This window comes from Sceloporus occidentalis, unplaced genomic scaffold, assembly GCF_023333645.1.
Source record: "Sceloporus occidentalis isolate IW3139 unplaced genomic scaffold, rSceOcc1.0.p SCAF_63, whole genome shotgun sequence".
Lineage (NCBI taxonomy): Eukaryota > Metazoa > Chordata > Lepidosauria > Squamata > Phrynosomatidae > Sceloporus > Sceloporus occidentalis.
In genome coordinates, this window is record NW_028317043.1 from 1,501,397 (window position 1) to 1,515,536 (window position 14,140).

Below are 14,140 nucleotides of genomic sequence, written 5' to 3' on the forward strand. Positions count from 1 at the left end.
GCTGTATGGGGAAAAGGACTGTGAAGCTGTACATTTTAGGTAGTGTGTGTGTGTATTATATATATATACACACACAAATATCTGAAGCATATTTTCATTGCTGCTGCGTTATTAGTGTCCATAGAAAACATGGAGTATTACGTTCTCTGGGTATCGTGGATGTTATCACTCCTATTGCAGGAGGAAACTTGGATCCAGTACAAGCGATCAGTGAATCATCTATTGATTCATACGTCACATACGAGTTTAATAACTTCTTTATATATTGATCCTAAAGGGATGGTTTATTACATATTTACTTACATGGCAGTTGCCTCTTTACTGTGACTCAATCAGGGAATGAACCTGGCCAGTCAGGGGCCTTGTTTATATGCATGTCGGGCCCATAAACCGGAGGAATGTATGTGTGCTGTCCTGTCGGCCCCAACGCCAAAAAGCGTCTCTGTAACCTCACAAGAACACTAAAGACATGCTTTCTTATAGCCTAAATAATAATAATAAAGAAGCAATACCTAATTGGGGAGCTCTTGTTGGAACCCTCTCACCTCAGTACACTTTATGAAGGGCCAAACCCAGTAAAGCTTCTGCTGCAGGAAGAACTTGGCCAACCCTGTATAATGTATAGCTAAATCAGCAAGAGTTCTTCAGTCTTCTTACCCACTGAATTATACATTATACACAGCCAGCTCAGCCCTTATTGCCGCAGAAACTTGCCAATGTTGGTCCTTCATAATGAATAGTAAAGCGAGAGTTAAAGCCACAAACTCTCCTTCCAATTCTCCTTTTAGTCACGAAACTCCATTGGGGTTTATTCACTAAAGGGAGAGTTCGTAGAAGAGTTGGCAGGACCGTAGTGTTTTCAGCTCTCTGACTTCATTACTCATGATAAAGATGAGCAGGACCAGATTAACAGCGGAGCACATTGAGCAATTGCATGCCATTAAGCGCCAGCCTTGTTACATCCCGCGTGGCGTCCTTCGCGCTCCCTCACCGACACCGCGCACTTCGAAGTGATGTCACTTCCGTGCACACAGCAAATAGAAGGCGCTTCGGCCTACGAGGGATGCCGGGAGCCAAGCAGCAGATCGAGCGAGTACCTCTTGGGATTTGGAGCAAGATGGGCTCTTTTTGTCTAACTGCTCCTGGGCACCAAGTGCTTTAATCTGGCCTTGTCAGTGATCTTTTGCCACAACCAGTGCTTTGTTGGCCCTATATAATCCATCACTTTACACATTGAATTATACAAGGCTAGTCCTTTACACCTGAAAAACTTGCAGGCGACGGCCCTGCGTAAAGCATAGTGAAGCGAGAGTTAAAACTCACACATTAGTGAATACATTTAGTGAATAAACCCATTTGATTCATGATCTTGATCTAGTAGTTTTGAATCACATGAGGCTTTCTTCTCGTGTGAATAATGACGGTATGTAGATATGCTCTAACGCACCATTATTCTCTGGCTTGTTATCATTATTACCGTTTGTAACAGTTTTTACCGTTTCTGAAGTTTAGCGCAATTATATCAAAGTGCGGCCAAAGCACGGAATTTGTGGATCATATTCCACATATATTTATATATGAATAACATACACATTTACTGCCCCCACACAGCAGGGAGAGGATTCTCTTTATTAAGTAAGAGATAATGTTGCGAGTAATAATAATAATAATTTAATGACACTCCATTTGCAGGCCTGCAGCGGGTGCGATTCCTGTGCAGGCCGGAAATGTGGCTCCCCCTGGCGGTGCTGAGCTGAAGTGATGACGCAGTCACTGTGTACACCCCGCCCCCCCAATGCGTTTTAGTGACGGACTCACCCTGCCAGGAGGAACCGTGCTTTGAAGCATCACACGTAGCCGGCCTCGTCACAGGCAGCGGGTGGAGAACACGGGGGAAGGGGAGAGTGACGAAGGAAACGTAACCGGGTACGTCACCCGAAGGGAGGGACGGACAGCGACGCTGCTAATAACCTGGGTGTGTCACAACTTCCTCAGCACGACGGCAGCCGCCGAATGAACCTCACGAGGCGAACGGGAAAGAAGGCTGAAGGGAGCGGGCGAGGGGCGGGGATTGCCAAGTGAAACGCCCCTTTGGGGTGGAGTTCGCTGACTATTCCCCGTGCTGTTGGAACTGTTATAGTGTGATGGGGTAGACGGATGGGTTTGTGAGAATGTTGTTAGTACTCCCCTTACTGGCTCAGCTGCCGGGAGAGGAGTGCGCGCTCCCACTGCTGGCAACGTCCTGTGCGTGTGCACGGTTTGAATATTGGCGCCAATAGTGCGTTAACTGCCTGGTTAGTGGCCGAACGGTAGCCTGGGTAGGCCAAAAGGGACGTCACGTGTTACAAGGGAACTAGCGCAGAAGCAGCTATGGAGGGAATTGATGGCAATGTAACGCTAGGGCGGCGGCGGTGTACGGAGCCACAGAATATAACAAACCAAGTGCTACCGGATACTAAGAGAGGATGCAGAAGACTATTCGCAAGGACCCGCTCTATCGTATTGCATACTTAGCGGATGCTGAGAGTCGTCAAGGGGTGGGGCTATGGTTGCCACATACGCCATTTTTATTCCTGGACGCAGTGTAATTCCCATAAGCAGGCCATGTGAAATGCTGCCCCCTGCAGGGTGTGGGGTGTATTAACCTCATACAGTTCATGTAACACAGGTAATGCGTAAAAGGTGTAGCACACAAATAGGCAGAACCAGGCTAGGCGTCCGGCAGGGTGACCATCTGGGCTTCGTGATTACTGGCACCGGAGCCCCAGCAGCAGCTTGTAGCCAACAGTGTGCAGTCCCAACCAAGATACTTCTCAGGTATAAAGACGTAATGTGCATCATCCGCTAGTCTTATAGTCCCAGGGCTGCCTAGCGTCCCCTGGTCTGGACCTGCACATCCAGCAGATGTTGTGAAGCTGGCCTGTCCGTGGGCTTTGTACATATGAATGAACATGTATATCCTGCCGAAATGGCCAGTGTGGTACACATACATCAGCATGGATACGGTGCTAGCATCGCTTAAACCGCGTTCAGCGAGAAACGCACTGGAAATTGTTGATTGCACCTTTTTCTGGAAAACCACTTTTCTTTATTTCTCATTGCGGCTGTAAGATGTTGGCTTATCAGCAGCTTTTACGTCTGTTGTGCGCGTTCAATAAACATACGAAACGTACCTATTAATGGAAGATGACACTCCTGTCTTTCTTTGGGAACCGGGCCCCTGTGTGTTCATTCTCTGACTTGCAAGTTTTAAGAGAACTAACTACACTCAGTCTCGCTGTGGATCACCTCTGACAACGTTTTGCTCCAATTTGCGATTCAATTAGCTCTCCGCAGTGAATTAGTAAATTGGTGCGATTGCAATCTTGTAGTATAACTGATGGGTGACATTAGCATGGAGTGTTTTTTCAACTCTGCGGAATATGATGGCGCTGTAAAAATCCATTAATAACACTGAAAACGTGTTAGTTCTGTGCGCATCACCTGATACAGACATTTAGAAGCTATGCAAAAGTTACACATAGATGCGTACAGCTGTCAGAGGTGTTTGTTTCGCTCATTTATTAACCCCTTAACGTCCAATGGGGGGCCTGGCATGACAATCACACAAAAACGGTCAGGTAATGACCAATGACGTGCCTGGCGCATCATTTCATTAAACAAGCTTAGAAAGTGATCTATGATCATTTTATTTGCTAAAACTGTGTTTCTGTAATGCCTCGATGTCAAGGCATTCAGCAACACAGAGATCGGCATCCCGTTTTAAAAGAATTTAGGAGGCCTCCTAAACTTCAATGGTGTCGATAGCGAGGCATTCAGCAACACCAAGCATCTGCCCCAGTACACGCTGTGACCGCTCCGGAGAAGTTTATTATAAGCAAGTGCTAAAATTTGCGCTGTATCTTCCCAAAAATCTTGACATGGAAAGAGTTAAAATAAAAGCATTCCAAATACCCAAGAGAACTGGTTTGATGGGGTAAATTGTAGTGGTCATGTTCAAAGATAGGGCATAGACACAGACTGACCACAATGGAAAAAAGCGACATTTCCCAAATGTGGCCTTTTTGCCCCAAAACACCAGACAAACCCATGCATGGTTGGTAGTAATGTAATCAAACGAGGTTGACCAGATTTGGAAAAAAAATTAGTTTGAAATAGCAAAACGCTACTTGTACTTATTGCCCAATAACTTGCAAAAAAACCCATAAAAACTTGGGGTATTTCTAAACTCAGGACAAATAGTAGAATCTATTTAGCAGTTTTTTTCATTAGCTTTTTTTGGACGAGTAAAAGATTTTTCAAATAAAAGTGAGAAAAAGTGTTTTTTTTCCAAATCTGAAAAAAGCCCTTCTTGTCCTGAAAAAACAAAACCAATATATATATCTTGTGTGGGTACATTAAATGGGAGAGGAGAAAATTACAGCTAAACACGAGCACCGCAAAAGTGTTAAAACAGCCTCGGTCCCAAAGGGTACAAAAAAGTAAAAAAACAGCCTGGTCCTTAAGGGGTTAAGGAGGTTTCCATCTGCCAACAGTGACAAATCTAACGACAGGAGATTTCTAACAATTCCCCAGCAGCATAGGTTACTCGAAGGCTCTTTATATATTTGTACCATACATTATTCACCTGACGTGTCCACGCCCTAAATTGTGTGAAACCCACAGTCATGGATGCCCCAAATACAGGAGGATCCACCACCTGCCTGCCAGCTCTCACCATGTCGTTAAGGGGTGCGTGGGCGTGAAGGGGTTAATGGTAAAAACAAGCCTGCAGCCTACTGCTCTCTCCACAGAGCCCAGAGCAACTACACCTTAACCCCAAACCTGTTCACCCCATGACCCCAATAATTTGCTGCCACCACCACCAAGTTCTATTTAAGGACTTAAAAATACCTAAGGAGGCTTCGGCAACCCCCTGAACGGCTCAAACTATAAAAAGAAATGATAAAAACGGTGACGTGATAATTCCGTCTCTCCCCGAAAGCTCTGAGTTTAGAATTAAAGCACAAAGACAGAACTGTAGACGGGCACTTTTTACGTCGCTCCTAATGAGCTGGTAGTAAACCCGACAGCTAAATATCCTGACAGATATTTTAATACATCATATTTCATTGTTATGGTACCGAGTACGTTAATAACTCTGGGGTGATCACATTCCCCATATTATTACATACAGGTCCCAAACACCCCCCACCTGTCAGCTAGTCGCCCATTGCTATTGCCTGCCATGTTTCCTATTGTCCTGGAGGTCACGCCGTCGGCACACAGAACGTCTTCATGTTATGATTCTACTATGGAAACTAACATATTTCTCAAATCGTAACTGTGAAGATGCTCGGTGCTGCGCCCCCCCGTGTGACCCTGGTGCCTGGTCCCCAGCAGGATTTTAAGGCACCCGGGACAGGACATCTGGCCTCCTCTGAAGATGCCCAACCATGGAACCAACTCCCGCTTCATGGAGGGTCTGTCCAGGATTCCAGGTAACAGTTATGGCAAGATGCCTTGTTAACCCTTTAAATGTAAGTATTTTTCACGACACCCGTGTTTGATTGTATTAGGTTTCTCCACATTTGTTGACAGTGCTCTTTTGCTTTGCCTCCATTGAGAATATTTTGCTGCCAGATTTTATTATAAATCTCATACATTATAAATAACTAAAACATGTAAGAATTCAGCGCGAGGATTTCCTAAATTCTTACCCTTGGGTTCAACAACAGGAAAAATGTACTTTGTTAAAACACATTTTTGTCAAAAACATCATAACTGTAATATTTTGAAAAGACATTTATCTCTCCTTAGTTTTTCTGTAATATTCTGTGTTTTGTACTTTGAACCATAAAGCCGTTCCAAACTTCTACATGTGACAGAACTGCGGTGGAATTTTAACCCCTTAAGGACAATGGGCGGTCCCTAAACCCATTGAAAACAATGCATTTTGAGCCTGTACATGTACAGGCTTTGTCATTAAGGGGTTAAAGGAGACCTGCAGCAGCAGATGCCGCCGTCAAGCCGACAATCTCCATCTGGCCGGGTCTTCATCACCCTCGTTGACCAAAATCTCCCAGTAATGCCCACACGCGAGCACCTATGTCTCCAACACCATTTCATTCTGCATGCACCGAAACTGTATGTATAATAAAAAAACGAATACAGGTTCATTACTACCCATTAAAAGTTGAACAGTCAAGATATTTATATAAAATATAGGGGAATCAGTCCCCGGAGGAGTAGCGAGCTGTGGCAGTATCTTAAAGGGACAGTGTAATGTCATGACACCCCCACTATAGAATAACGTATAAGAAAGTACTTGGTGTGACTATTGCTTTAAGTCTGCAATCGGTGGCAGGAAAGTGCTCTCATTGAGATAAGTGGCAGCACTTTCCACACATGCTCACTGGGGTGCGGACAGACCCCTGCCCCCAGCTTTGTCTTTGGCCATTTTCACTGGGGGGGCACGCTAATCCTCACTGCGCAATGTTGACCCCACCTTGAGTTTAAATAGTTTGAAGACCCTTAGGAGCAAGTCTGTGTCCTGCTAGGATAACCATGTTGGTTATATATTTCAGGATGTATATGCTATATATATGTATATTGCTGCCCTGCAGTATGTGTGATGTATAAGGTAATGAAAGGGAGTCAGTCCTACATATTGCAGGGCAGCACTTTACACTACTGGCCAGAAATATGTGAAAACAATACGCGTGCAGGAAAACACGGCCGACGTGATCACCCTGATGTCCCATCGCATGGATTGCGAGAAGGGAGTGATCCCTGAGCCTGGTGCTGGGAAGCTCGGTGTAGGGAGAGGGAGGTGGTGTTGGGAGTGGCAGCAACCTGAATGCACCTGGGGTAGAAGAGCGAGCGATACCACGGCACAGTTAGGGGCATATATTAAAGGTGTGGGGCAGGAGTGATATTAATACATTTATATGTAAAGAGGACCAAGAATCCCTAGAAGCTGTGTTCGATACGCAACCACATGATCCTTCAGCAAGGGATAAAAACAACAGGAGAAAAGTTTATTTCAAAGGAGGAGAAATGTTGGAACAAGAGGCCATGACCTAAAACTAGAGCGTCAGAGGCTTAGATGTACTTTAACTTTACTAAGAAAGTGGTAGATAAGTAGAACAGCCTCCCAGGAGACGTGGTACAGGATAACACAGTAATGGAATTTTAGTGCATGGTGTAGACATAAGGCTATGCTGAGTCTAAGACAAGGCCGAGGACTAATTAAGCTTTAAATCTTCACATCAAGAAAATCAGGGAGAATAGCCTTTGATTCAAGGAGTTTGAAGAAAGAAACAAAGAGCACTGAAAGCCGCTGTTCAAAGTAAATGAGACATTAAATGTTGATTTGCTTTCATACAGATAACGTTATACAATTACTTTGGTATTTCTGAACCTTAAATTTAGTAATTTAGGGCAATATGCTCTAATCTCTCGCAAACTTTGTTTTGGGTGGGTCTAAATTAAAATAAATATATTTCACAATAGAAATATTTTATATTTCAGCCACCATTTCCAATACCAGTGTACCCGTAGAGAGACAGAGCAGAGATGCCAATATATTCTATTACAAGAAACATGTTCTAAAGCTTCTCCCTGAAATGGAGTTGAAATTTTTAAAAGTCTGGACTCGACGGCTTCCGTACACTGGAACGTTCCATCTACCAGCCGGATAGGGGAATATTGTTACAACTCGGTCAACTGGGTCTCGTTTTTCCGGCTGCCGAACTAGCAGGCTCTGCTCTGGGTGCCAGACTCGGTGACGTAGGTGCGGATGGTCCGTTAGTCGTAGACCGAGCCTGGTTGCTGAGGGCCTTTACCCCGTGTATTCCCGGGACTCCCCTCCGCGGGCGGTTTCGGATGCGGAATCAAGGCGTCCCAGGTAATGGCAGCTGAGTGAGTGGCGGTGGTGACAGCTGATGGTTTCTCCCCGTGGGCTACTTAGTAACTCGTGTGACAGGTACGGACTGGGACTTTTCCCGTTCCCACCCCTCCTGGGGCTTCATGGGTCCTTTGTGGGGCGGGTGGGGTATTGGGAAGCTCCCCTCATAACTCCCCTCCAACCTTTCCTGTACCCCCGGAGGAACCCGGCTACTCTGAGCCGCCCCAGACATAGCCTTGCTCTCTGGGCCATGCTCACACGTGCAGGCCTCTGCGAGGGCCCGGCAAATACCCACCTAGTGACACCCCAGCCTGGGCGCGTCTCACTCACTTGCCCCGCTGTGGGGTAGGTCCCGGGGGGGCACATGGGGGTGTACAACGAAGAGTGGAGTGACAGTTTGGGCCTTTGCCTGTTTATAAAGTGAGGATCTGACTCAGGATCACATGGAGGGCAGGATAAGAGCCAAATGTCACAATTATATGTATAAATATTATGGCAAGCGAACAGCCAGCATTATGCCCTTGGTGTGTGTGTGTGTGTATACGTTAGATATGTTTACACACATTTCTTATAATGTTCACATGGAGTAGGATATTTAAACGTGTAGCGGTTTAACCCCAAGTGAACTTTCTTCAGCTGTCTGCCAATCAATGTGCTGGACTTACCTCCTCCTCCGATTATATCCCTATTTCCGCCCGCTCCCTACTACAACTTAGACTGTAAGCTCTGCAGGGCAGGATCCTCCTTCCCGAGTGTATTTGTACCTATTGTCCCCCCCCCCCCCCCCGGCGTATCAGAATGCGCTTATCATACATCCCCTTACGTGATAGGTGCATCATAAACACATACGGACGGGGGTTACGGTAAAGAACTCGAGGTTTGTTCTAAAAGTCATTATAATAATATCTCAGGGACGTAATATGATGGCCGCAGTTTTTAAGGGGTTAAAAGAAAGTTAAAATGGGTTAAATAAATGAATCTTTACCCGAACGAGTGATGAATAGAAATTTTGCTCTGTATTTGTGAATACGATAATTCTTTGTTTTTAGGAGATGTTATATGTTCCGTGTTGCGGAATATTAAGTATCCCCGTGGTACGTGGCTTGCGTGTATTTAGCTTTATTGGGCCATTTCCTAGCAGATGCAGATATGCTATTTTTTTCTGAGCTGTTCTATTTCTGGTTGGTGACCCTGATTAGATGTCTGGCTGTCGTGAAGCACCAGTGGGGACGTGCTGATTATTTTCTTTGGATAACGTAATCTATTACACTGAGCAAACATATACGGAAATGTGGAATTTGAGTTTTTTTTCCCCTGTTTAATTAAATTTTATTATTATTTTAGAATTGGTATGTCTTGATATTACGGACTGATAAGGGCACCAGGAGAGTTGACCGTTGAAACATCACAGCAGTTTCATACTAGCGAGTCTGGGCTTCCCATATAGACCTGTCACTGAATCCCTGGACGTGCTACGGCTCAGACTAATAGGGGTTTAACCTATACAGGGGCCCACAGGGTTCTGGGTACAAGAGAGCAGTGGAACCACTTGCTAGACGCAGGACCTCTGACTATTCGGACCCCCATGGGCATGTGCAGAAATTAGAATGCTTCAAGCAGGCAAATCAGTGCCATGAATTGTCAGACCTCCGAGGAGGAGGCTATCTGCAGAGCTGCAGCTTCTACCTCAGGAAAGTTTTTTTTTTTTTTTCTTGTTTGGAAGAATTCATATTAAAGTAGTCTAGTACTTTTAATATGCATTTTTCTTTAGTGGGACTGCCAGGGACAGTAAACGGTATAACGCTACCACTCAGATTTCGTATGCATTGAAGTATAAATATATATATAGAATTTCATGGAGATTGCTGGGCTCCCTTCTGTCTAGGAATATTTCATTATTTGGAATCCAGATTTAAAGTGTTGTTTCTTTCTTCTGCCATTTGTGTTTCTTAGTTTGCCAGTAAGTAGTTTGTAACGATGCTGTAATGGATCAAACCCTTTCACAGTTCATCCAGAGATCACATCCATGGTTTTCAATTTTTTTCAAGTGAATAAATGTTATATTGTAGCACTTGAGCTTCAAATTGTAATTATTCGATGCCTTTAAGGTGCTGTTCCACCTACTCTGCTGAATTTAACACCTAACTATATGCATAACTATCATTTGTCATGGAAGCAGACACTATTCCCTTGTTGCCATAGAAACTAGGGCTAAACTTAAGTTTTTAGGTGTGTAAGGCGGTGTAGCTTCTTTTGTATTTCGTAGGCGTCTGTCCGAATGCCCCCCCTTATTTGGAATATCCTTTGCTACTCTAACAAATATCTCTGCCTGAGACTGGCCCTGTGTCATGCATAGTTAAAAGTGCAAGGTGACTGTTTAAAAAAAAAAAATAAAAAAAAATGGTGTTGAGTTAAAAGGACATTTTTATGCCACTGACACAATTAAAGAAGAATACATTTTAAAGTAGTCTTTAATATACAGTCTTCAAAATATTCCTAGAACTTGCAACCCTGTTTCTACAGCTGCCCTCTTCCTCAGCGATCTGATTGAAATCATTGGGGGTGCTTGCCACACGTGCACACTGGGGTCTGAAAAGACCCCTGGCCGCAGCGTTTGCCGTATATTGTGTACAGGGACATGCGTTTAGCCAAACGCATCTCCAAATGTATATGGAAGGACTCTGCAGAATCCTCCCCGTTCCTTTGCAAAACCAACACCATAACAAATTATCATATGTAAAGGTGGCTGTAGTGTCCCTTCAAATATTCTTTAAACAGGGCAATCCAATCGCTTCTTAGTACAGAAGCATGCTGGAGCAAGCCTTTCATAATGTAAACTTAGTGGGGTTTATTCACTAAAGGGAGTGTTCAGCTCCTTCACTTCACTAAACGTTATGAAGGGCTGACCCCCCCAGCCGGCTTCTTCTAGTTTTGGCAGTATTGAAGCGAGAGGGTTAAAACCACACCTTAATGAATATGCTGCCGCTCTATTGCCTATCCCATATTTAATGAATAACCCCTGAAAAAACAACACATCAGGCGGGGGCCTTGCTCACAAGCTTATAATGTGCCAATAACAATTAGCCTCACCACCCTCCCCCAAAAAGCAGGAGCTGACTTAAAGAACAAGCCCCTCGAACGGCAATCGTTTGTACGCAGCGTTCCCCGATGTATTGCACAACGCGTTCCGCCGCTCTGTAATGCATGTTAAACACACAGAATGGGCATCATCCTGGGAGGTATAACCCGATAACAAAACATGTCACCTGTGTTTATTTGCATTGATTTGTAGTAGACGTGAGTGTCACGGAGTTGAGGACCGCAAGGTTGCTCATTCAGGTATCCAGGAAGCCAGTCCTGATTTGCTTACCTGCTAGCTAATTCATTCGCAGCATTTCAGTGCCTCAGGACCAGTGTGACCAGTAAGCTCAGTGGGAGGAATTGGGGTACTGCCATCTGCCGTAACGTTATTTCTGTCAAAATAAGTATATATATTACCAGTAACTATAGAGGAGTCTGCAGGCCATGCGTGGTGTATATGTATTCACAATGTAAAAAACTGTAAAACGATATGTGGATAAAACTCTTGAAATATTGCCCTAAAATGGCCTCAATGCTTTTTCTTTGTAGCCGATAAAACCTTTTAATTAGTCATTGAATAGTTACTTTTTTTTTTTGTTACCAGGTAAAAGAAATCCGTTTTACTTTCGTTTTTCTGTGAATCTTCTCCCGACTGTCCCACTTCGTAGATAGAGCTCGTCTTGGGAGAAATAAGTGTTATTTGTGCATCCCACATCTGTGGGCAAAAAAAGTAACGCCGTTTTGGAAAAATATCACTTTTTTTTTTTTTTTTTATTCTCGTTTCATTCATTTGAATATGTGCTGCCCGTACCGTGTTTGTTAAATTCTCCTTTTTTACATAGAGGTAAATGATTATTGTAGGACCTATAGACTCTATAGACTAAGCTGATGAGATGTTTGTTGGAATGGGACTTTTGGGCACAGTTCTATAGGTAACTGACGCTTGACTATGCAGAGTAATTATTTGGTACCATGCGGGTAGAGTTTGGTTAAAACAAATCTAAATTGATTAAGACCTCCTATTGATTGTGCGGTTTGTTTTCCAATCACCGTAATTATTTTGGATTCATCTAATAGATAACTTGCTGTGGCGGCTGAATGGGAGTTGTAGTCTGCGTGTCCATCTCACTGACTTCACTTACGGATGAGCAACCCAAGTGAGATTCTGCTCCAAGGATAACTTGGATGGCCTTGTAATAAAGCATATTTCAATCAGCGAGTTCTTCAAAGTCACATCATTGAATTATACATTATGCGGGGCCTGCATAGCCCTTCTTGCAGGGAGATAGCTAGTGCTTTATAATGCACGGTGTATTCAAAGAGTGGAAACCATAAATCTCCTGCCAGAATCAACCTCGTCGTCCTGAACCCCAGAAAGCTGCCACTGGACAGCGAAGGACGTCTTCCACATAGTACTGTCATGGCGTTAGCTTCGTTCAGACAGAAGCTGAGTGATCTGCTGGTGCTTTACAAGTAAATGATCAGTTAAAGAGGTTTTCAGCCACACACTCAGCTGGACGGCAAAAAACAGGGACCCTCATGGTCACGCATGGGCTGAATATGTGCTTGGCCCGTAGTATTGATCCATTGTGTGTCTGACTCCATCCGAATGCATGGAGTAATAATCCCTCCATATACCGTGGAGCGTTATATAAGGAAATCCTATCGCATTCCTGCAGCTGGATGCAGTCAGCGTTTGTCATTATATGATCGCCATAAAATCTGCCCACTTAAATGTTGATGTCCTCTTCTGAATTAGCCATTCGGGGCATTTATGCGTAAGCTGGTGACATTCATTTTATGACCTCTTGACCCTCGAGAAGAAACTATTAGAGGGGCGCATTAGCTGTCTGTGTATTCATTGACCGGTGTGGAATAAACATGGCGCTATGCATATTCACTAAGGGATTGCGTTACCCAGAATTGTAGGAATGGGAGAATCTGCATAAAATATGTGGCGGGGTCACTAGATTAAAGCCAAAAGCATTGTTATGGCATGAGAAGTGATATGCTTGGGTTCTAAGTGCTTATCCTGTGGCTGGCAGCCCAGCTTGTTTCATACAATAGCGCACCTAAGTGTATTGATTTATATAGCGCTATCATATTCCACAGAGCTGTACAACGGGTAAACAGGACACAACAATTAGTGACTCGCAGAAACAAATGGTATTGCTGTGTAAAAGAGCTTACAATTCAGGCTCAATCTGATTGATTGGGGGAGAGGGGTGAACAGGTGACTAAAGCTGCCAAAAGACAGCTGTTTGGAAAGCGGGGCGGCACGGACAATGAAGGAAAGAATACCATATATCCACTGAGAAGAAAGCGGCAATGGCAAGCTTTTAAACTACAGTGGCTAATGAAGGAGCGCTCGTTGAGATAGATTGCCCCCTCATAATGGTTTATGTACAGCTTCTGGGGTTGGCCCTTAGTGATGCATAATTAACAAAGCGAGATGATCCATCTCTGCCCAGCCGCAACTCGCTGTTTAGTGAATAAACTTCCAAGTAAACAATGAAACTGATGTGCATAAGAGAGCCTATTAATTCTCTTAATCAAGTATTAATAAAGCTTTAGTGAATAGATTGGGGATGTCTTTAGGCTCTATAATGTCGAAAGAAGGGACTGCTATGAGTAACACAGACCATATAGCAGAACCTGTCTTAAGTATGTGATAACAAAACAATTTTGTATAACCCCTGTTGTGACTTTGAGAAAAAGCAAAACTAAATGATCATTGAACTTTACATCGAGGGGCATTTTATTGTAGAAACACAGCTACATAATCAGATTATACTTTGTACATGTTCACTGTTGTGTATTGTTAAGGAGGGGGAGACCCACCGGCGTTCCATCCTAACATTAAGCCACAGTTTGGGGAACATTATTATCATTGTATATGGGTTTTATATAGCGCCATCATAGTCTGTAGCGCTGTACAATGTGTAAACAGGACATGACAAGTAATATGAAACATAACAATTTGACTTACAGAAACAACGGTAAGGAGGGCCTGTTTTTTTATTGTTTGACCTTTGCCACTTTATTTTAAAGGGAACACATTGGTTAAATATGTAAAAAAAAAATAAAAAAAATGTAAGTAAATGTTCTTCATGGCGGTTTGAGCTGAGAACCCAGCGTTGGATAAACCGGTTTGCCGCTTTATTCTGTGTT